Source organism: Chrysemys picta, chromosome 9 (genome assembly GCF_011386835.1).
Source record: "Chrysemys picta bellii isolate R12L10 chromosome 9, ASM1138683v2, whole genome shotgun sequence".
Taxonomy (NCBI): domain Eukaryota; kingdom Metazoa; phylum Chordata; order Testudines; family Emydidae; genus Chrysemys; species Chrysemys picta.
The window spans coordinates 92426587-92449137 of NC_088799.1; the positions used below are offsets into that span (position 1 = coordinate 92426587).

Below are 22551 nucleotides of genomic sequence, written 5' to 3' on the forward strand. Positions count from 1 at the left end.
ACCTGACTGGAAGGGAAGCCCCGGCTTTCTAACCATTGTACGGGAGAGAGGGGCTGCTCCCCTCCTGCAAAAAGGGAAACACTGCAGCCATTCCGGTGTTTATTTAACACGCAAGGGCTTTAATGCGGAGTGAAGAGCAGGCTTGCAAGATTACATGGCTCCCAATGGGGAAGGAAGCGACCTCAGCTGAGCCTGACTCCAGGTCGAGAACCAGGCGATCTCTCCCTTGGCCGCTAGGCGGCGCTGCAGCCTCGCACTTTCCTAACCCTGAAAGGTAAGTAAGTGAAATGACATTTTTAGCTGGGGAAATGGGGGAGAGCTGTTTAAAGCCAGGATTTCTGGGCTGGACGCCTCTCTCTCCTCACCTGAACTCCCAGATCAAAGGGGGCAGCCTAGCCAAGGCGGGGTGACTTGGTTTCTTCATCTTCCCGTTGGAAGGAGGCGGGCTGGGGAGATGACACAGCCAGTGTGGGAGTGAGTGGGACTGGAGGAGCTCGTAGGGAGGGTACAGGAATGTGACGAGACCAGAGCCACTCCGGAGAGCTCTTCCCTGGCTCATTGGTTTCTCGAAGCAAGTCCGGGCACTCGAGCAGGACAGTTAAGAGGCTTTCCAATGTAACCCCCCAGCCCCGCCTGTTGCTGCTCTAGTTTAACTAAGGAACCAACAGCCTGAGAAGCGAAGCGAAGCAGCCGCCCCCCCCTTGAATCTCTCTCCAAAGGGAAGCTGCCCTGCTGGTTCTGCGGCTGTCGGGGCGAGAAGGTGCCTGTGGGATGCGCTCCTAACTCCGCTGCCCTAGCCACGCTCACAGCCTTGTAACCAGCAGCCGCGGAGGCAGCCCAGGTGATCGGAGTGAAACCAAGGACGCGGCAACTCCAGGCATTTGCTCCGCCCGGGGGAGTTTTTCCAGCAGCTCCTGCCCTTGCCCTGGCTGGTGAAGGAAGCACCAAGCCGAGGACTGTCTCGAGCGAGCTGGGGCAGGGTTTCCTGAGGGGTGGGCGCCTGAAGTGATTTTGGATGGTTAGCAGGGGAGCAAACCCCCCTCGAGCATGGACCTGTGCTTGTGAGCTCCCTGGCTAACTCCCCGGTGCGCTGTGCGGGAGGAGGTAAGCTGCATGCACTCGTGCTGGGCTCTACACCAGGGCATGGGGGTTTTGTTTCGGTAGGAGCCCCTGTTGAATGGTTCCCCTTCAAACTTTATGAGCAGGTGGGCGGAGTCGTTTTGTTTCTAAGGGGGTAATACAAATTCTCTTCCCCCCCCCCCGCCGCTGCAAAATTGCTTTAGAAGCTTTTTAATTTTAAAAATACCTCTCCCTCCACAGAATAATGGCTTTGGTTTGCCCCTGTCACTTAAGGGAGGGACTATCCCCCCCCCCCCACTGCTTAAGGGGCTATTAATGCTGATCTAAACCTTTCCAAAAAGAGAGAGGAAAAGTTCTCTTTTCTCCCCCCCCCCCCAATATGTGGAACGCCAAGTCAAACCCAAAGCAGGACAAACAACCCCCTTGTGGGCAGGTGTGATCTGCTCTCCTGTGATCCACGCTGATCTTTTCTCTCCCCCTCACTCTCTTTATTCCCCACCACCACCCCAAAAGGGGGGAGAGTTGAATAGTGAAGTTAGTAACTAGGTCACTGATGCTGCCAATAAATCTGCTGCTCTGAGGATTGAAGAGCAGTGATTTCTGCCATTGATTAGGGGCATGACTGGAGATGGGCCCTCAGCAAAGTTTGTTCTAAAGTCTGGCTGTGAGGCTGAGAGAGGGGGGAAAGTGTCTGGAAAAAGGCACCTCTGTTAGGCTGGCCTGCCCCCGTGTTCCTTATTCTCCCCCCCACCCCCATTTTTCCTTTGTAAGAATAGCCCCAAGAAAATATTTCATTTGAGATGTTATGAATGTGTGTATACGTGCCTGTGTATATATTGGAGTCATTTTTAACCATCTCCTCTAGATCCAACGCCCGCTGTAATCAATTAATTTTTGTATTGACTTCAATGGGCTTTGGCTCAGGGCCCTGATCCATTACTGTATCCCTAATGACTTAGGTAGCGGCAGGCACCACAAGCCTGGAAGCTGCTGCCCAAGGTAAATAGCGCATGGCAATATGTTCATGAAATGCTGATGCAAACCCCAGAGAGGAAAATGTTCACCAGCTGGGAAGTTATTGAACTCTTGAGGAAACAGGCGGTTCAGGCGGGTGGGGAATCTCCCCTATAAATAGATCCCTGCCCCACGTAGCACATGGCCATCCCTCTAGAGCGCCGTTCTTTCAATAAAAAACCCCCAGAGTCTCTGCTCAATGCCTGTGTTTTCTATTCTGGGTTAACGACAGTCCTCCCACTTCCTTCTAAATCCTCCAAGAAGGGTTGTGGGGCTTGAGCTGTGCTTTAAAAGCAGCTGGTAACTACATAGATCAGTTCCTTCTTTTGTCTCGTGGAGTCAAGATGGACCGGTGGGTGGGTGGCTTAAAATATCCCCCCCCCCCTTAGTATAACAGCAAAGAGTCTAATCCTGCTAGGTATGGGAGCTGCAGGTACATGGTACCTTTCAGGCTCAGGCCCCTTAGCGACAGAAACACTTAAAAACATTCATATCTCCAAGGGAAGCCTAAATCACTAGTGAGAGGCTAGTGATTTAGCACCATGACTGTGCTTAACAGGCAAAGAAGACTCAGCCAGGGTTTTCAAAAGTGAGCAGTAATTTTTTTTGGGGGGGAGGGGGAGAGGAGATGCCTGAAAGGGGCCTGGCTTTCAGAATTATGACCCCCAACCTTCTGGAAATCAGGCCCCTTCAAGTGTCTTCAGTGTGTATGTGGAAATTTGGGGCACCCAAAATCACTAATCAGGTGGGCTAACACCTGTCAGTGCTTCTGTGTCTTCATTGGGCCTAATCCAAAGCCTTTTGAAGTCATTGAAAAGACTCCCATTGAATTCAATAGGCTTTGCATTGGGCCCTGAGTGCATGTGGCTGGTGGGGCCTGTCACTATTGATGCTTCCAAGCGGGACCCCATTTGGTGATGTAAAGTAGGATACCTGGCCAATAGAAAGCCTGGAAATCAGTGTGTTTCAAAGGGTAAATCCTAGAACATAACATCTCTGTGTATTGCGCGGGCTAACCTAACAAGTGTTCACTGGGCCAAAACTGATACCTCATGTTACAACGTCTAGGAAAACCTTGACTTCCAATGCTTTCTAAGGGGAACTCATTCTTTCAGTCCTGCTTTGCAGCATCAAATTGTCCCGTTTGCTCTTAGCTTCTTAAAAAATTAAGGTGCACGAAATTCCTTTGTATGAGTGATTGAAATGCACTGTGTGTGTTATGCTGTGGCTTTCCTTCTCGACTCTGAGCCTGCATTCCCTGGAAATCGACCGCTCAGTCTGAACTCACTGGAATGCAAGACAATGCTCTAAGGGTGAAGGAGAGAGGAAAGGACAATAAAGACACCCTGGAAACCCCATGAAAAGGCTCCCATTGAAGTCAATTGGCTTTGGCTCAGGCCCTGTACGTGTGTTCACAGGAGCACTGTCACTATAAGCACTTTGAAAGGACTTTAATTTATAAGCAATGATAAAATGTGGGTGTAATAGGCTAGCAGTATCTTCTTGAAACACCTTAACCTTGAAAGCAGGTGGCTTGTTTCCCTACCTGGACATAAAGAAAGTAGGGAGGGGCATCTCTCTTGAGAGGATCTAGTGGGTGGGCTGAGCAGACCTGAGGTAGGAACTATAGGAACAGCTAAGCCTGGGAGAAGGCACCTGCTGACTGGTGTGACTAATTTGGCTAATGCCAGACCTGAGGCAGGGGGTGAAGTTGGGAAGATGCTGGCTTGCAATGAGTCAAGTTCTCCTCCAAAGTTAGCTCGGAAGAAGCTCGGGGGTGCTGAGGTTTCAGGTATGATCTAGATTTTGGGCTATCTAATCTGACTGAGCTAAACCTGCATAAAACAAGTGTCTGGCTGAGGAGAGGTTGAGGACAGTGAGAAGTTACTTGTAAGTGAACAAAAATAGTGTCTCTCCTGCATTTTTCTACCTCTTCAGAATTGGAAGGTCCCGGGTGGGATGTTGGTGGATAGAAAATCAGCAGAGTCCCGGGTAGGAGTAACTCCTTGGGAGTTTTATTTATCTCCTATCCCCTCCCCTTCCAGACTGGCTTCTCTATGCACAGGAGGAGCCGTAGTCTTTATACTGATTTCTCTGCTCCTCTGAGTCCCTCCGTGTCACCAGGCTGCAGCTTGCATCTCGCTCTCATTAAGGAGAAAGTGAGACTGTCATGTACAAATGAACAAGCAGAGACCAGCCCTACACTCCAAGTCAGATCCTTTCTAGCTCTTACTGGTGACCTAAGCCAGCAGCTAAAGAAAGCCTTTAAATAAGGATATTGAGTGGAAGGTAATGTGTGTGTGTATATTGAAAGCCCTTTAGCCTTTCTGGTCTATTTTCAGAAAGGAAAAGCAATCAGAGCCGGTAGCATGTTGAGACCTATAACGGTTCTTGTATGGTAACGTGATTCTGAGGTGTCTGGGCTTGCTCCTGCAACTGCAGCACCTTGACCTCCTCAGGGCCTGGGAGCTAGTCTTGGTGACTAGGTAGCCACTGAGGGGCAAAACCTCCTGCAGAGCCTCTGCTATACAATCCCCATCTCAGTATGCAGGTGGTAGAATCTCCCTCGGTGCACCAGAGGCTGGTGCCACCAGGATTGGAGACCTCCTGGATTATAATTGGGGGATGGGGGAACCCTGTGGCACTCCACTTGTGCATGGGGCTCTCGATCCCTCATGTCTCCCATCACGGGCTCCAGGAGGTGAGGGCGGTCCTACTGCCCACCTCTTGCATTTTTCTTGAATGGATCCTGCAGAAGGGTGCTCCCCGCCTGCTCCTCAGCCCAGCCCTTGGGACCTTACCATTCAGCCTCTCTCCTGTGAGCTTCCCTGGTCCCCTGCCCCATGCACCATCTGAGTTGGCTGTGAGGCAGGGTTTGGTGGCTCCTCCCCTTCAGCTGGGGGGAGAGGCCTTTAGATGTGGGTGGGCAGAAGCCCAGAACTTTAATAGGTGCAGTGCCTTGAAGGTGTGTGCTGTAAGTGAACACAGATGAGGGTGAGCAGCCTCGTTCTCCTTTGCCTTGAATCACGTGGAGTTATTTGCATTTGTGCAAAATGCTGCCCTTGTGATGGGCCCAGGGATGCATGATGCCAAACAGTAATGCAGGGTTGGGACCAAAGGTCTCTTGGGGTACAGTAAATCAAAGGAATCCAGGATTTCACCTGCAGTCTCTCGTCCCGCTGTCATTTGAAAATGGCTGTTATATTTCTCGTTTCCCATGACTCATCTCTGCTCCCACCCAAACCCCACATTTTAAAATGGGATTGATTAGGTCCCACTCCTTCTGACTCTGCCCTAATGCTGGGTGGATGGGCTGTAATCTGAGATGGGCATTGGTCGGTGCACAAAGACTGATCTCTGGAAATTCATAGAATCCTAGAATATCAGGATTGGAAGGGACCTCAGGAGGTCATCTAGTCCAACCCCCTGCTTAAAGCAGACCCAATCCCCAACTAAATCATCCCAGCCAGGGATTTCTATTGCACAGGGATTTCTATTTCTACTGCTGATTCTTTAGTGTGAATATTTGATGGAACCATTTGGATTTTCACAGATTATTTGGTAACTTCGGAGGACCTTGACTTCACCAAACTGTTAGCAATTGGCATTTAGTGGGGGGGAAGAAATCTGGCCGGTACGTGTAATCTTCCTGAGGAACTCCTCCAACTAATAGTGCCTTCTCATTAGCTCTGGAGTGAAAGTGCTCCTTCATTTTGTAAGTATTCCATCAATGCAAAAATATTGGCTCCTCTGTAGTTGGCTTTTCAGCACAAACGCTTTGCTCTTGGGGGTTGGGTGTGGTGTCTGTGCATGCACACACTAGAAATCTCCAGATATATCCCAGGGAAAGCTTCTGGTAGCAGGTTTTCTATCTTATTGGGTGCAGCGGAACAAGAGGGGCTTGACTCTGTGCTGCTGCACTGTAGCTATGAACGAGGGTCTTGGCAAGCGATGAACAAGGTTCCATCTCATCTGGGCTTAGAAATCCTGGTTTGAATGTGCCAGTACTTGAGAGGACAGGTGGGGGAAGCGGCACAAGGAACAGCCCTCGTGTATAAGGGGCAGTCGTAATCCTCATGTAGAACGCAGGCATTGTGCACCCGTAAAGGAGCAGGACGGAGTGGGTGAGGGTGGGGCTTTGGCTCCCAGCCAGCTACGTTGGCACAGGAGCCAGAGAGGGTAAGGATAGGGGGCTCTGCTGCAGCCCAGGCTGCTGGGGAAAGAATTCTGGCCGAGTCACGTACACTGCTTTAGCATGGCCAGTGGTTTAATGCCAGGACTTGACTCCTTAGGAATGTCCATGCTGCAAGCAAAGGTGTGATTGGAGGTGTTAGAGGGCTTTCCTGTCACCCTCCCACTTCCCTGGTTCTCGTCACGCAGACAGCAAGCAGCAAAAGACTAGAAGTCCGAAGTGCAGACAATTATTGGGGTTAATTTCCAGCAGGCATGATTCCAATTTTCCTACTTCCTGTTTGACCCCAGTTTATATAGTAATATTCTCAGCTATACCTTAACCAATTATTTGACTGACATTTAACTAACCAATCCTAACATACTGTAACATAATTCTCTAACCAATTATATCCCACTATCCTAATTACCTTACACCTAGCAAAATTAATTATACAGCAGACGGAACAATTGAAGTACCAGACAGAGACCATACAGATTAACAATGGAAGAGTGGGGACCAGACAGACAAAACAATAAAGAAATGAAGGTTTCACAACCACAACTATTGATAAATGAGTTCTTGCCAGACAGAAAGCTATCAAACTAAGTTTTCTTTAAACGTCTTAAGATCTGTTTCTTTATCTGGAGGTGTTAGATGGGATTGCCTTCTTAACAGCCTAATATGACCTTATTTCAGTGTGACTGGTTTGGGATGTGAGGATGTGACCGTACGCTTCTCGGCTTACGGCTGCCCCTGCTGCTTCTGTTTTTGCTTAGCCAAAGCACAGCCTGTCATAATGAGAGAAGGTCCATACACAGGCGGACTGTGATTTTGATTCTTTGTTTTTATACCCCTGTAACTAGCTAAGTGATGAGAATACACCTAAATTCTTAATTATAGGCCTTTACAGACAGGCCTGGATAGCTATATGCTAACAATAGGTACACCAGCCTTTGCTTTAATCTAGCAAGCATGGGTGGTAATAGTAGCGTGGATTTGGCAGCACAGACTTCAGCATAGGCTTGCAATCGGAGTACAAGCATGCTGGGACCCTGGGGGTATATACTATGGTTGCTAGCCTGGGCTGAAACTTGAACTGCCATGTCTATGCTGCTGCTGTTACTTGTGTTGGCTAGATGAAAGTTAGCCCAGGTCCGCCTACCTGTGCTACCATCACTCCTTCACTTACAGCGTAGAGACACCCTTAGCCCTGGTCTACAGGGTTTATAGGGGTGGGGGGATTGATCTAAGTTACGCAACTTCAGCTACGTGAATAACGTAGCTGAAGTCAACGTACTTAGATCGACTTAATGTGGTGTCTTCACCACGGTGAGTCGATTGTTGCCGCTCCCCCGTCGACTCCACCTGCGCCTCTCGCTGAGCTGGAGTACAGGAGTCGACGGGAGAGCGCTCGGGGATCGATTTATCGCGTCTACACTAGACGCAATAAATCGATCCCTGCTGGATCGATCGCTGCGGGTAATGTAGACATACCCTTAGTCTGATTCTAGCAAGCTACTGGGTGAATCCTCTTCTTTCCTGACGCTCGTGCGAGTGCTTGTGACCGCTCCAGTGTAAATTCCAGCCTAAAATGCCCAATTCCCTAAAGAAAGCAGGATCCGATCCAGGGAAAGCCCTGTAGGAACATCCTTTTGCCTGTGCCCTTGAGAAGAGCTTAGGTACATCTTGCCCAAATGGAGCCTATTGTTGCTAAATCCCCTCTTCTCTTCCATGTCTATTTGCCTGTGCACTTCACATGTGGACATAGAAAAGGTGGTTCATGAACAATACATTCTGTTCAGAGAAGACTTAGCTAAACCCATCCTGAGTACAAAACTCCATGCGAACAGCACATAATTACTTCTGAGTTGGGCATTACTGAGTGTAGTACAAATAAAGCATCTATAATGTATGGGATTTACTCACACTCTAGTACATTTGAGCGCTGAATAATTTCACTTCAAACTGAAGCTGAAATTTGAAAATATCAAGGAATGCTAAATCATGAACCGCTATAAAACAGTCTTTAAGAGCAACCAGAACCGGTATTGTTTCTAAGCTCTCCTCAGACAATGCGACTTTACGTTAAGCTGTTTATCTGGAAGTCTTTTTTAGAGCTGTGAGGGAAAGTCAGCATCTGAATTGTCTGTACCGTGATACAAGGAAGCAGTTGGATGGCACTTGCTTTTCAGGCTGGTTGATTTAAAAAATAGACTGTCCCTTTCTTTAAAAACTGACTGAGAAATCCTGGCCCCATTGAAATTGATGGAAATCTTTTCATTGACCCCAGTAGTGTCAGGGCTTCACCTCCAGTGTTTTCCTAAGCATTAATTGCCACAGGTGAAATGACCACTTAAGTCTCTGGAGGCCTTGTTTGCATCAAGACCAAGGGCCGGGTTATTTTTTTCTGTGGCAGTGTTAATGAGAGGGAGATGGGGGGAGCTCTGGAGGGGGTCTCCTGATGGTATTTCCTGCTATTCCTCCCTTCAAGGGAGAGGGCAGTTTGGGGGCTGTGAAGGAGACTGGAGGGGCATGTTCCTTCAAGGGATGCGTAGGGGACTCTGCATCCAGTACCTCCATGCGGAGGGCCTGGAGGCTGGTCGGAATCTTTTTGACAAATTTTGTAATTGAAATATGTTGTGTCATTAAAAATGAAATGTTTCATGGAGACATATCGATTTCAACAGAGTTTTCATCTGGAAGGATTCTGGAGACACCCTGTCCCTCTCTTGACTGGGAGGTAAGAGATTGGCCTTGGATGTAGAAGATTCTGCTCCAGACCAGGGATTTGACCCTGGATTTGTCCCTTTAATGTGAAAATTCTGCTCCCTTTGTTTCTGAAATTCTAGCAGAGAGAACGTTGGGCATGGGTAGGATTTTCAAAGGTGCTTACCTCTGCTCCTGTTGCAGTCGATGGCTTCAATGGGTCACTGGCTTCAAGGGGACCAAATTAGGCCAAAGCTGTGGGCTTTCAAAAAGGCCAGGCCATGATAACACTAAAGTCTAAGAACGCTTATCTGGATACCTCTTCTTCCTCCTCCCCCGCCCCCCATGAAGTCACACAGCCAGTCATCTTGAGCAGAACTCCTCTGCTCCTGTAGAGGGCGATGGCCTAGTATGAGTGTAGCATATGGCCCATAGGTGGCTCTTGGGGCTTAGGAAGTCTACTTTCCTAGGATGATTCTCCAAGAGCTTGTCTACACTAAACAGTCTTGCTGTTTCACCTATTCCCCCCCCCCTCTCTCTCTCCCTCCCCCACCACCCACGGTGTGAATGCAGTTATACTGGTATATTCTATTCTGGTTTGGGAACTGAAATGAGATATACCAGTATAAGGTGACTTTATACAGTGTAACTACCTCCACGCTAGGGCTTATACCATATAACTAGACTGGTAAGAAGTCACATCCCCTAACTGACATAGTTATACTAGTAACTCTTCTAATGTAGACTAGCTCTATGGGTATGTCTACACTACGAAATTAGGTCGAATTTATAGAAGTCGGTTTTATAGAAATCGGTGTTACACAGTCGATTGTGTGTGTCCCCCATAAAATGCTCTAAGTGCATTAAGTCGGTGGACCACGTCCATAGTACTGAGGCTAGCGTCGACTTCCGGAGCGTTGCACTGTGGGTAGCTATCCCACAGTTCCTGCAGTCTCTGCCACCCATTGAAATTCTGGGTTGAGATCCCAATGCCTGAATGATGCAAAAACAGTGTCGCGGGGGGTTCTGGGTACATGTCGTCAGGCCCCTCCCCCTCCATCAGAGCAACGGCAGACAATTGATTCGTGCCTTTTTACCTGGGTTACCTGTGCAGACAACATACCACGGCAAGCACGGAGCCCACTCAGCTCAGCTCACCGTCACCATATGTTATCTGGGTGCCGGCAGACGTGGTACTGCATTGCTACACAGCAGCAGCTAATTGCCTTTTGGCAGTAGACAGTGCAGTATGACCGGTAGCCATCATCGGCTGTCTGGGTGCTGGCAGACATGGGGCTGCATTGCTATACAGCAGCAGCTCCTTGGCTTTTGGCAGTAGATTGTGTATTAGGATTGATATCCGTCATCGTTGTATTCCTCAGTGAGTTCGATCAGAGGCACCTGGGCAGACATGTTTTGTCTCCTGGAGACTCAGTCCTGCTGGCAGTCCTATTGAACCGTCTTGACGATGATGGCTAGCAGTAAGCACCCAGAAGATTCCGATGGCTATCAGTCATGCTGCACCGTCTGCTGCCAGCTTAAGATGTAAAAAATCGATGGACCAGATTTGTTCTGTATTCATTTGCTTCCCCCTCCCTCCGTGAAATCAACGGCCTGCTAAACCCAGGGTTTTGAGTTCAATCTTTGGGGGGGCCATTCTGTGTGACAGTTGTTTGTGTTTCTCCCTGATGCGTAGCCACCTTTGTTGATTTTAATTCCCTGTACCTGTAAGCCATGTCATCACCCCTCCCTCCCTCCCTCCCTCCGTCAGACAATAGTTTCGCGCCTTTTTTCAGCCCAGACACCATAGCACTGGGATCATGGAGCCCGCGCAGATCACCATGGCAATTATGAGCACTATGAACACCACGTGCATTGTCCTGGAGTATATGCAGAGCCAGAACACGCCAAAGCAAAACCAGGCAAGGAGGCGATTGCAGCATGGCGATGAGAGTGATGAGGAAATTGACATGGACGTAGACCTCTCACAAAGTACAGGCCCCAGCAATGTGCAAATCATGGTGTTACTGGGGCAGGTTCGTGCGGTGAAACGCTGATTCTGGGCCCGGGAAACAAGCACAGACTGGTGGGACCGCATCGTGTTGCAGGTGTGGGACGATTCCCAGTGGCTGCGAAACTTTTGGATGCGTAAGGGCACTTTCATGGAACTTTGTGACTTGCTTTCCCCTGCCCTGAAGCGCCAGAATACCAGGATGAGAGCAGCCCTCACAGTTGAGAAGCGAGTGGTGATAGCCCTGTGGAAGCTTGCAACGCCAGACAGCTACCGGTCAGTCGGGAATCAATTTGAAGTGGGCAAATCTACTGTGAGGGCTGCTGTGATCCAACTAGCCAACGCAATCAAAGACCTGCTGATATCAAGGGTAGTGACTCTGGGAAACATGCAGGTCATAGTGGATGTCTTTGCTGCAATGGGATTCCCAAACTGTAGTGGAGCGATAGACGGAACCCATATCCCTATCTTGTCACCAGAGCACCAAGCCACCGAGTACATAAACCGCAAGGGGTACTTTTCAATGCTGCTGCAAGCCCTGGTGGATCACAAGGGACGTTTCACCAACATCAACGTGGGATGGCTGGGAAAGGTACATGATGCTCACGTCTTCAGGAACTCTGGTCTGTTTCAAAAGCTGGAGGAAGGGAATTTCTTCCCGGACCAGAAAATAACCGTTGGGGATGTTGAAATTCCTATCGTTATCCTTGGGGACCCAGCCTACTCCTTAATGCCATGGCTCATGAAGCTGTACACAGGCAGCCTGGACAGGAGTCAGGACCTGTTCAACTATAGGCTGAGCAAGTGCCGAATGGTGGTGGAATGTGCATTTGGACGTTTAAAAGCACGCTGGCGCAGTTTACTGACTCGGATAGACCTCAGCGAAGCCAATATTCCAATTGTTATTGCTGCTTGCTGTGCGCTTCACAATATCTGTGAGAGTAAGGGGGAGACATTTATGGCAGGGTGGGAGGTTGAGGTAAATCGCCTGGCCGCTGTTTACGTGCAGCCAGACACCAGGGCGGTTAGAGAGTACAGCAGGGCGCGGTGCGCATCAGAGAAGCTTTGAAAACGAGTTTTGTGACTGGCCAGGCTACGGTGTGAAACTACTGTTTGTTTCTCCTTGATGAACCCTCCGTCCCCCTCCGCCCCGGTTCACTCTACTTCCCTGTAAACTAACCACCCTCCCCTCCCCCCTTCGAGCACCGCTTGCAGAGGCAATAAAGTCATTGTTACTTCACATTCCTGCATTCTTTATTAATTCATCACACAACTAGGGGGATAACTGCCAAGGTAGCCTGGGAGGGGTGGGGGAGGAGGGAAGGAAAAGGACACACTGCAGTTTAAAACTTTAACACTTATTGAAGGCCAGCCTTCTGATGCTCGGGCAATCTTCTGGGGTGGAGTGACTGGGTGGCCGGAGGCCCCCCACCGTGTTATTGGGCGTCTGGGTGAGGAGGCCATGGAACTTGGGGAGGAGGGCTGTTGGTTACACAGGGGCTGCAGCGGCGGTCTCTGCTCCTGCTGCCTTTCCTGCAGCTCAGCCATATGCTGGAGCATATCAGTTTGATGCTCCAGCAGCTGGAACATTGACTCTTGCCTTCTGTCAGCAAGCTGACGCCACCTATCCTCTTCAGCCCGCCACCTCTCCTCTTGTTCATATTGTGCTTTTTTGCACTCTGACATTGACTGCCTCCACGCATTCTGCTGTGCTCTGTCAGCATGGGAGGACATCTGGAGCTCTGAGAACATATCATCCCGAGTCCGCCGTTTTCTCCTTCTAATCTTCACTAGCCTCTGTGAAGGAGAAACATTTGCAGCTGGTGGAGGAGAAGGGAGAGGTGGTTAAAAAAGACACATTTTAGAGAACAATGGGTACACTCTTTCACATTAAATTTTGCTGTTCACATTACACAGCATGTGTGCTTTCGTTACAAGGTTGCATTTTTCTTCTTGTATTGAGGGCCTGCCGGTTTGATGTGAGAGATCACTCACGCAGTGCCAGGCAACAGATTTCGGCTTGCAGGCAGCCATGGTAAGCCACAGTCCTTTGGCTTTTTTAACCTTCTTAACATGTGGGAATGGTTTCAAACAGTAGCACCCTCATTTCCCATACCAAGCACCCATTGGGTTGGCCATTTAAAATGGGTTTGCAATGTAAAAGGAGGGGCTGCGGTTTCCGGGTTAACATGCAGCATAAACCCAACTACCCCCCCCACACACCCAATTCTCTGGGATGATCAGTTCACCCCTCCCCCCACCACGTGGCTAACAGCGGGGAACATTTCTGTTCAGCCGAGCAGGAACGGGCACCTCTGAATGTCCTCTTAATAAAATCACCCCATTTCAACCAGATGACCATGAATGATATCACTCTCCTGAGGATAACAGAGAGATAAGGAATGGATGTTGTCTGTATGCCAGCAAACACCGAGACCATATGCTGCCATGCTTTGTTATGCAATGATTCCAGACTACGTGCTACTGGCCTGGCGTGGTAAAGTGTCCTACCATGGCGGACGGGATAAGGCAGCCCTCCCCAGAAACCTTTTGCAAAGGCTTTGGGAGTACATGGAGAGCTTTCTGTAGATGTCCCCTGGAGGATTTCCGATCCATCCCCATACACGTTAACAGACTTTTCCAGTAGCTGTACTGGCCACGATTGCCAGGGCAAATTAATCATTAAACATGCTTGCTTTTAAACCATGTGTAATATTTACAAAGGTACACTCACCAGAGGTCCCTTGTGCGCCCTCAGGGTCTGGGAGGACTCCTTGGGTGAGTTCGGGGGTTACTGGTTCCAGGTCCAGGATGATAAACATAACCTGGTTGTTGGGGAAACCGGTTTTTCCGCTTCCTTGCTGTGAGCTATCTTCATTGTCTTCATCATCATCTTCCTCTTACCCCAAACCCGCTTCCCTGTTGCGTGATTCTCCATTGATGGAGTCAAAGCACACGGTTGGGGTAGTGGTGGCTGCACCCCCTAGCATGGCATGAAGCTCCGCGTAGAAGCGGCATGTTTGCGGCTCTGCCCCAGACCTTCCGTTTGCCTCTCTGGCTTTGTGGTAGGCTTGCCTTAGCTCCTTAATTTTCACGCGGCACTGCTGTGCGTCCCTGTTATGGCCTCTGTCCTTCATGGCCTTTGAGACTTTTTTTAATATTTTGCCATTTCGTTTACTGCTACGGAGTTCAGCTAGCACTGATTCATCTCCCCATATGGTGAGCAGATCCCGTACCTCCCGTTCTGTCCATGCTGGAGCTCTTTTGCGATCCTGGGACTCCATCATGGTTATCTGTGCTGATGAGCTCTGCATGGTCACCTGTGCTCGCCACGCTGGGCAAACAGGAAATGAAATTCAAAAGTTCGCAGAGCTTTTCCTGTCTACCTGATCAGTGCATCTGAGTTGTGACCGCTCTGGACAGCACTCTCAACGAAGCACTATGGGATAGCTCCCAGAGGCCAATAACGTCGAATTCCATCCACGCTACCCCAAATCCGACCCGCAAAGGCTGATTTTAGCACTAATCCCCTCATCGGAGGTGGAGTAAAGAAACTGGTTTAAAGGGCCCTTTAAGTCGGGGAAAAAAAGGGCTTTGTTGTGTGGACGTGTCCAGGCTTAATTCGATTTAACGCTGCTAAAATTCGACCTAAACTCGTAGTGTAGACCAGGCCTAAGTCTACCCTCAGCATGTTGTGGCTAGTTTCTAAATACCTTTGACCTGCCAAGCAGGGAGGTGATGGAATCTCCTTCCTTAGAGGTTTTTTAAGGTCAGGCTTGACAAAGCCCTGGCTGGGATGATTTAGTTGGGAATTGGTCCTACTTTGAGCAGGGGGTTGGACTAGATGACTTCCTGAGGTCCCTTCCAACCCTGATATTTTATGATTCTATGACACTCCATCAGTGGTCTTAAAATCTCTGGGTCTGAAAATCCTCCTTTTACATTGCTTACAGTATTTCATGTTGCCTGAGGTTCTGTATTGATTAAGCCACGTTTTGCAGCAGTAAATGTATGTAGAATATTAATAGCTTCCACTCTGAACACAAGGCTGTAAATTAATAGGTGCATTTTGTTGACCTCGTAAACCAGGAGTGCTTGACGTACAACCATAATGTTCCTCCCACAATCCTATATTTCAGTTTGAATGTCTATAAAATGGTTGGATTCAAATTTAAAAGCAGCGACACAGGACGAGCACGTCTCTATAACTTGTGACAGCTGGGGAAAAGGGTTATAGTTGGGACATGCAAAGGCCACAGATTGCTGGAAAATCAAATGAATACATGACAGAAGAGTAGCTCTCTGTGGAGCTCAGTGGAGTCTAATCGATGTCACAGCCATTGGAAGTGATTAATGTGTCCTCCACTACCACCCCAATTAGCTGCTTTTCTGCAGCTTCAAGTGCTACAGGGTCTGGAAACAAGTGGAGAAGAGCAGAACTGGGGAGCAAGAAGTTGAATTTGGAGACCTAAATGCCATAATGGCAAACTTTGATCACATTTCACTTTCTTACTGAAGTGAATGGAGCCCTATCTGTACGATGAGCTCTCAGCACTGTGTCTAGTTGCAATACAAGGTGGGTTGGTTTCTTTTATTAGTTTTGCTGACACGTTCAGAAGAACTGCTCAGGGCTATTGCCTGAGACTTTCCTAAAATATTCTAGCAAGAGCCTATAATGGGCAGACATGTTAACATTAGTATTTTCATGCCAGGATCACCGGAGTCCTTAAGTATTTGGAATGTTAATCTTTTTTTTAATGATTTTCGATCATTGCTGTAAATGCAGGCTGTAATAGACAGCCATCAGGTCACAACACTGTCCCATCAACACCCTCAGGGCTTTCCCTGTGGAGTATAATCCAACAGTTTTGCTCATCCTGTAGGTTTTTATTGATGCTTTAGTATGACTAAAGCCACGTCTACTCTTTGCAGTTGGGAGGCAGTTCTTATTACCTGGGTTCTTAAAATCATCAAGGTACAATCCAGCAAGCCTTGGCTCACATGAATAGCCCTTGTTCCTATGAGGAGTCCTCCTAAAGCCAAAGGAGTAATTTTGGTTGCGTTAGGGCCTGCAGGACTGGACAGCATTCCCTCAAACCTCTCTCAACTAGGAAGGCACTTGTTTCATAACAAACCCCGGGGGGCAGTTGGGTAAAGGAATCTCTCTGCCTAACTACTTCCTGCTCCCTTATTTTGCTTCTTCCCTTCCCCATCCCTCTTCTTTCATAAAATGTCATGCACGATGTCCCTTTGGTCTGAAGATCAGCATCGTTCTGCAAAGGAGGCATTAGCCATGTGACCACTGTGTCCACCCGCTTTTCTCCGAATCAAGGGCATAATCCAAAGCCCATCCGAGTCAATGGAAAGACCAATGGCAGGAATGGACTCTGAATCTGGCACTAGGCGGATAACCTTCAGGATACAAATAAATAAATGGAGATATCCCATCTCCTAGAACTGGAAGGGACCTTGAAAGGTCATTGAGTCCAGCCCCCTGCCTTCACTAGCAAGACCAAGTACTGATCTTGCCCCAGATCCCTAAGTGGCCCCCTCAAGGATTGAACTCACAACCCTGGGTTTAGTAAGCCAATGCTCAAACCGCTGAGCTATCCCTCCCCCCAAGGTACAAGAGCCACCTTAGCTTTGATCATTTCTGAAGAGCTACTTAAGCAATTATGCTGCCTTTGATGCATGTCTTCCTACCTCGTTGTTTTTTTTTTTTTAAAGGGGTTTTTGCAACACTGGTACTTGGCAAGCTGCTGTCAAACATGGCAACTGTTTTTCCCCCCTGAGTTAAAATCCAAATTAGCTTTTGTGCAGGACTCTGAAAATTCACAGGCCTCAACCCAAGTTGATAGAGTAAAATGTGTCTTACTGTTCCTCTTTGCTTCCGAAAGGCTCCCCCTCTCCAAATGTGAGGAAGAAACACTAAAAGATATCAAGAGAGCGCTTGGGGTGGCAGCCACACACATTAGCTTAGCAAACTACAGTGCTATTCGTTTGCAAGGATTCATACTAGCCACGGAGAAGTGACATGTTCCTTAGCTGATTGCTAATCCCCTGAGTCCTCCTGTGTGAATAATTATTAATCTTACCACAGATTTCAAATGCAAATTGAGTGGCAGAGGCAGGAAGTACCTAGACTCATGCACTGCAAATCTTTCGGTACTTCATCCTTTGCTAAAGGGGCACAATGTGGAAGTGGAGTCACTCATGGCTTGTAGCGTTCCTCAAGGTAGAGAAGAGACGGGACTTAGCTATAACGAATATAGAGGTGACTTCTAATGAGGCTGCTGAATACAGATGGACACTAATTCTCATTGGTGTGCTACTCCAATAGGGCTTGATTCTGCCAGATGCTGAGTCTGATCCCGCAAAGTACTTAAGCATGTGCTTAATATTAAGCATGTGAGCAATTGCATGCTTGGGGCTGGCGTGCTCAGCACGTGGCAGGATTGAGCTCATACTGACTATCACAGCCTCTGCTACCATCCTAGTGTCACCTAACAGAGAGGCCCCAGGAATAGACTTAGGTGCCCCGATCCTACAGTCCTGGCACATTCAAAACACCCACAGAAATCTCATCTATTCTACATAGGTTTTTCTACTGCCCTAAGGAACATCAATTTAATGTAAAAAATCAAAAAACAAAAATAAATGTGAATCGTGACTTGTACATGGGGTTTCATGCTTCCTGGTGCGTTCATACAAGTAAGTAGCCGTGTTCATGAAAGAGGCATGAGCTGGATTTCACACCGATGTCACATGTGGTAGATTAAGGGATGGGAGATCCTAAAGAGCTGTCAAGGGCTGTTTTTAGTGTTCTGGATAAATGGTTTAAATTTGACCTTTGCTGTTAAATTTTATGCCTGAGGTAAATTAGAAATGTTAACAGCACTTGTTCCTTTATAGGAACACAGTCATGACTACATTGTCTCATTCAATCCATTTTTTTAAAGTCATTTACAGTGTAACTAAGGTAAAGAACCTCTTCAGGCTGTCACAAACTGCAGCTCTAGTCATGGACAAGCAGCAGCCTTTTAATGGCAGCATGATTAATTGAGAGACAAATATTGAGTGTGGGGTCAGGGCCAGCATTGCTTGAGTTAAAAATCCAAGTGAATGTGGTGAGGCTGATTGTGTGGGGGGTGTAATTCTTCCCCTGTGGTGGAAGAACTGGGCCTGAAGCGTCCGTGAATTATATTTGTGAATCCTGAGGGCAGGGGAATTGGAAAGAATCCATCTGGGCTGAGAGATGGAGTCTTGAGCTGAGGTTTTCTAACCTGATTTTGGGCACCCAGGGGCTCTAATTTTTCAGAAAATGCTGAGCAAACAGGTCTCAAAATGGGCATTCAACATAAACACATCTTGGCCTTGAGCTAGTGGGGTCTCCTAACTTATAACTAGTGAAGGACATTCACACAGCAGGCAGTGGAGAGTGTTAGGAAGGTAGGGGTGTGTGTGTGTGTGTGTGTGTGTGTGTGGTGAGAGTGGAGGCAGGGGTGGAGGAGATTGAGAGGTGGATATTAAAAAGGTTTTTCTCCCTCCCCTTCCCCTCCCGTAAGGTTGCAGCCTACAGTTCCTATTAATCTCTTACTAGTATGAAACTCCCCCCGAGGTCAATGCCAGTTGGCACTGAATGACTCTTTCACCCATCCTCGCTTAAAATGAACTTTGGATCTCAGATGACCTTATCTGTCCGGATTTCTGAGGCTGGAAGTGGGTGGAGAGCAATAGACTATTCTGTGAATAAGCAGACATGTGGTAAGGGGTGGAGGAAGAGGGCGTGTCACAGAAACAGGCAAATGGATAGGGAAGTGCTAGGAGAGGCAAGTCTAAGGATTCTGCATGAGCTGTTAGGCACATGGTATTTCACAGAAGTTACTTGAGCCTCTGTTTCCAGCTGAGCTGAGCAGCTGTCAAGTATAAAAAGGGGCTTGGGGAAGGCACTGCAGCGAGAGCGTTAGAAACCAGCCTGAAACTTGGGATGAACCTCTTCCTGACTGGAAGATTGAAGAGGTAGCCTATGGAAAGTCTGATACTAAAACCCACATAGGCAGAGCTTCCAGGTAGGCAGCAGTACCATTTCTGTAGTACTGTGATGTGGTGTTCCCTTCTCACATGGTATGAAAGGGTTGTTATGGCTTTAAGAGATCAATTAACCTGTCTGCTTCCACCTGGAGGTGGGGCTGGACTGATTAGAAATGAAGGCCAGCTGGGGGAGAGCAGGGCTAGCTGCCTTTCCATAAGAGCTGGGTGAGCCAAGTCAGGGGAAGCAAGACCTGGGAGAGGGTCTGGTAAGTAGCCTGAAAGAAGGCTGAGAAGGAGGAAACGGAGCAGATAGGCTACTCTGGGGTGAGCTGGCAACCTGACTGGAGACAGGGTCCTTGAGGAGCTGTAACCTGTCTGAGTCCTGAGCGAGGGGAGGAGCGTGCCAGTCTCTGGACAGTGGGGATGTTGAAGGACAGGCGCCTGAGACAAGCATGGGAACAAACTGTAGCAAATGAGGTGCACTTGTGAGGAAGAGGCAGCCCGCTTTGCCTAGCCAGGCTACAGGTTTGGGTTTTTGTGTGTGTATATTTTCATTGGACTTCAACAAAGGATGTGAAGCTCCAGAAGGGGTTAGATGCTGTAAAGTGGTGTGCCTGGAGGGCTAGCTCCCTCCTATGGCTGGAGTGAGCCCAAAGAAGATGGGAGAAACTGAGGTAAGAGGTGCTGCAATAGGAGGGGCATACTGGGGTGTGTTTGCCACAGGTACTGATTGCAGTATTCTAGTAATAGAGGGTGTTTTTTCCTTTTTTTTTTTAAAGGAATAAGAGCTACTAGCTAGAGTCTTCAAAGGTAGTTAAGTGAGTGGTGGGAAGGCTTGGCGAGGAATAGAGATGGCCCTGTATGAAGTCTGAAAATTTGGAATTTGTGGAAGCTTGGGTCTAGGTCTTTGTCTGAACTCTGTGGCTTGCACCCACCTGTAATGAGGTGTCATGCCTGAGAGCTGAAATTCTAGGTGCAAAATTCTGCGCTCTGTGATGCGGGAGCAGCCGCAACCAGGTTGGTTGGGTTGCCCTGGTATAACCGAGAGCAGAACTAGACTCAAGTTGTTTGCTTTCAAGTAAAGGTCAACTCAAAATCCACAAGGAAGGGGAAAAAATAAACTCGCATTAGAGGAACACGTTTGCTTGATACATGTGCTGAAGAGTTCTCTGCCAAAAAAGGGACTAATCTGTCCCAGAATCCAGCCCAATACCAATGTGGGAGCCCTGTTGCAATACACTTACTTTGAAATAACACTTGCATGGACCAATAGCTCAGTGCTGAGATCTTCTCAAACCCTCAGTGATTTCATGGAGGACATGCTCAGCCAGCACTATGCAAGATCACTGAATTAAGGGGTTGTAAAGCTTTTGCTCCCCATCTTCAAATCCCTACTCCTGGCCTTTAAAAAGAGTCCTTTAAAGATTTGCATCCTGCTCTTGAAATGGAGCCAGATCTGGATGTGGAGCCAGTGCGACACCCAGAGCATCGACGTGATGTGTTCTTGCCTGCTTGTGTTACTGAGTAATCATTGCCACTATTACGCCATTTAGTTTGTAGTGATTCTTTATCCTGTAACTCTGCATTATCGTTGTAGTCACTGCATGCTTGCAAGTAGCACACTCCTGGAGCCACAAGCCATCTTGGTTCTAATTTTAGCCTTAAACATTCATGGCTGGAAAAAGAATCTGAGTTTGTCGGATGATAACTTAGTCGAGAGACTGAGCCCAGTGCAGCAACGGTGACATGAATCTTCAAATACAGATATACGAAATCTGAATCCAAACTGTGCTATGGAATTAGTCATGTGATATTTAGAGGACTTGAGAGGCTGGTGAAGATGTTGAAGATGCACACTGAATTAGGCAAAAATGAAATCTTATTCAGTGTTCATGGAGCAACAGAACAAAGAACCCTGCATGACTCCTACCAAGGACAGCTGGAGATCTGGGATTTGAAATTAGCACACATACTGTGTCAGTGTGTGGTGGCTTTTTTTGTGTGCCCTCTTCTTCCATTCCCCCATCCTTGCTGGCAAGGCTCAGGTGTGTATATAAAGAGAGGCCTGTGGTCTGTAGTCCATTATAGAAGACAGTGTGACACAGGAAATCAGCAATAAGTGAGAGGCAGCTCAAAGTTTGAGGTAGCAAAGGGAGAGGAGCAGGCTGATAGAAAAATCCTCATTAAAATTAAAAGCCTTAGAAAGTAGGAAAATAACATCAAAAGAAATGGAACATAAAATGCTATCTAGAGTACTAGCAAAAAGACAAAAGAATTAGTGTTGCCAGTTCACACTTTGTGTGAAGAAACAGTAATTTATTTCCCTGAGACTTCTGAGCAACAAAACCTGACAATTGGAGACTGCCAAAGAGGTGGGGTTTTGTTTTAATGAGCACCTTCTACATCTCAACTACTGTGGAGAAACCGGAGTCCATAGAGCCCTCTGGAGCATCGGCAAATCACACTTTGCAGCTGAAAAGCAAACTACAAAGAGAGGAGTTACGAATATTGTTTTAAAAATTGCATTTTTATACAAACCTAATTTTATGGAAAAACAAGGACATGGAGCCCAATATAGACAGACAACAGTGTAGGCATCTGCACAGAATATTAATTGTCTATCCCCATTTAAAATACTTTTCCCGATCATTTCTCTGGGGATCTTTTTCAGTCCTGGAAATTGTTGTCGCTGGGGAGAAGGAATTCTCAAAGAAAAGAAGAGAATATTTCACCAACCTGTGTTTTCAAGGAGGGAGGGGAGTTAGGAAGAGAGGACAGAGCATTTCACTGCAGAGGAGGGGGTGTAGGCTGACTTTGAGCAGAATATCAGATTTCAGATTTTTGTCAGGGGAATGGGTGGTATTTATGCTGCATTGCAGCTTGGTTCTCCTGGACTTGCCCATTGCTTACAACTCTGAATTGGACAGTTGCCTGAAATCTGTGGTCTGTTCGAGCACATGGTATTGGGGATGGGGGAGAGGCAAAATTGTTCTATACTGACTTAATTGAGAAGAGGGAGGCAGGTTTGCCCATCCCCTCTAACCACACTGAATAATGTGAACATTTCTGATAGCAACAATCCCCCACCTTGCCAGGTGGTGGAGTCTCAGCCAAAAGGGCCAGGTTCAAACTATCTAGGGGTTCCTTACGATAACTTTGTCTCTAGTCCCCACCCAGAAATCTGGGGAAAAACTAAATATTCTCTTGGGAATCCGTCGTAGCTGATACCTCCGCACTCACAAGCTCTGAGTCAGTGCATGAAACAGACAATTATCTGGAGAGGAGGGGGAAGGAGGGGACACAGAATAAACTTGGGAAAGCCAATAATCAACTGTATATTAAGACTCCCAACCCCCGCGTGTCTTGGCAATAGTCTTAAACTCATCCTCCACTCACGGGAAGAGCATCCAATCCAGTAGTGTGCTCCTTCTCCACTGTACCCCCACTTTGTTGTCTGGACTGGCAGCGTTCAGGCAGATCCCTCTCCAGCCTCTAAGGGAAAAGCTGCCTGGCCTGCTCTGGGGGATCCACCACT

General features: G+C 47.8%; 1 protein-coding gene across 3 annotated transcripts in view; it reads left to right on the top strand.

Moving 5' to 3' along the window:
• Window positions 1-315: 315 nt before the first annotated feature.
• IL1RAPL2 (interleukin 1 receptor accessory protein like 2) overlaps window positions 316-22551 on the top strand; it is a 552531-nt gene continuing 530295 nt past the window's right edge. For 2 of the 3 annotated variants that reach the window (XM_005298972.4, XM_005298973.4), the window contains exon 1: window positions 316-1104. The gene's annotated coding sequence lies outside the window, so the exon portion shown is untranslated. Of the gene's footprint in view, window positions 1105-19195; window positions 19283-22551 lie in introns of those variants that run through there. The other variant, XM_065556687.1, reaches the window with a different exon arrangement.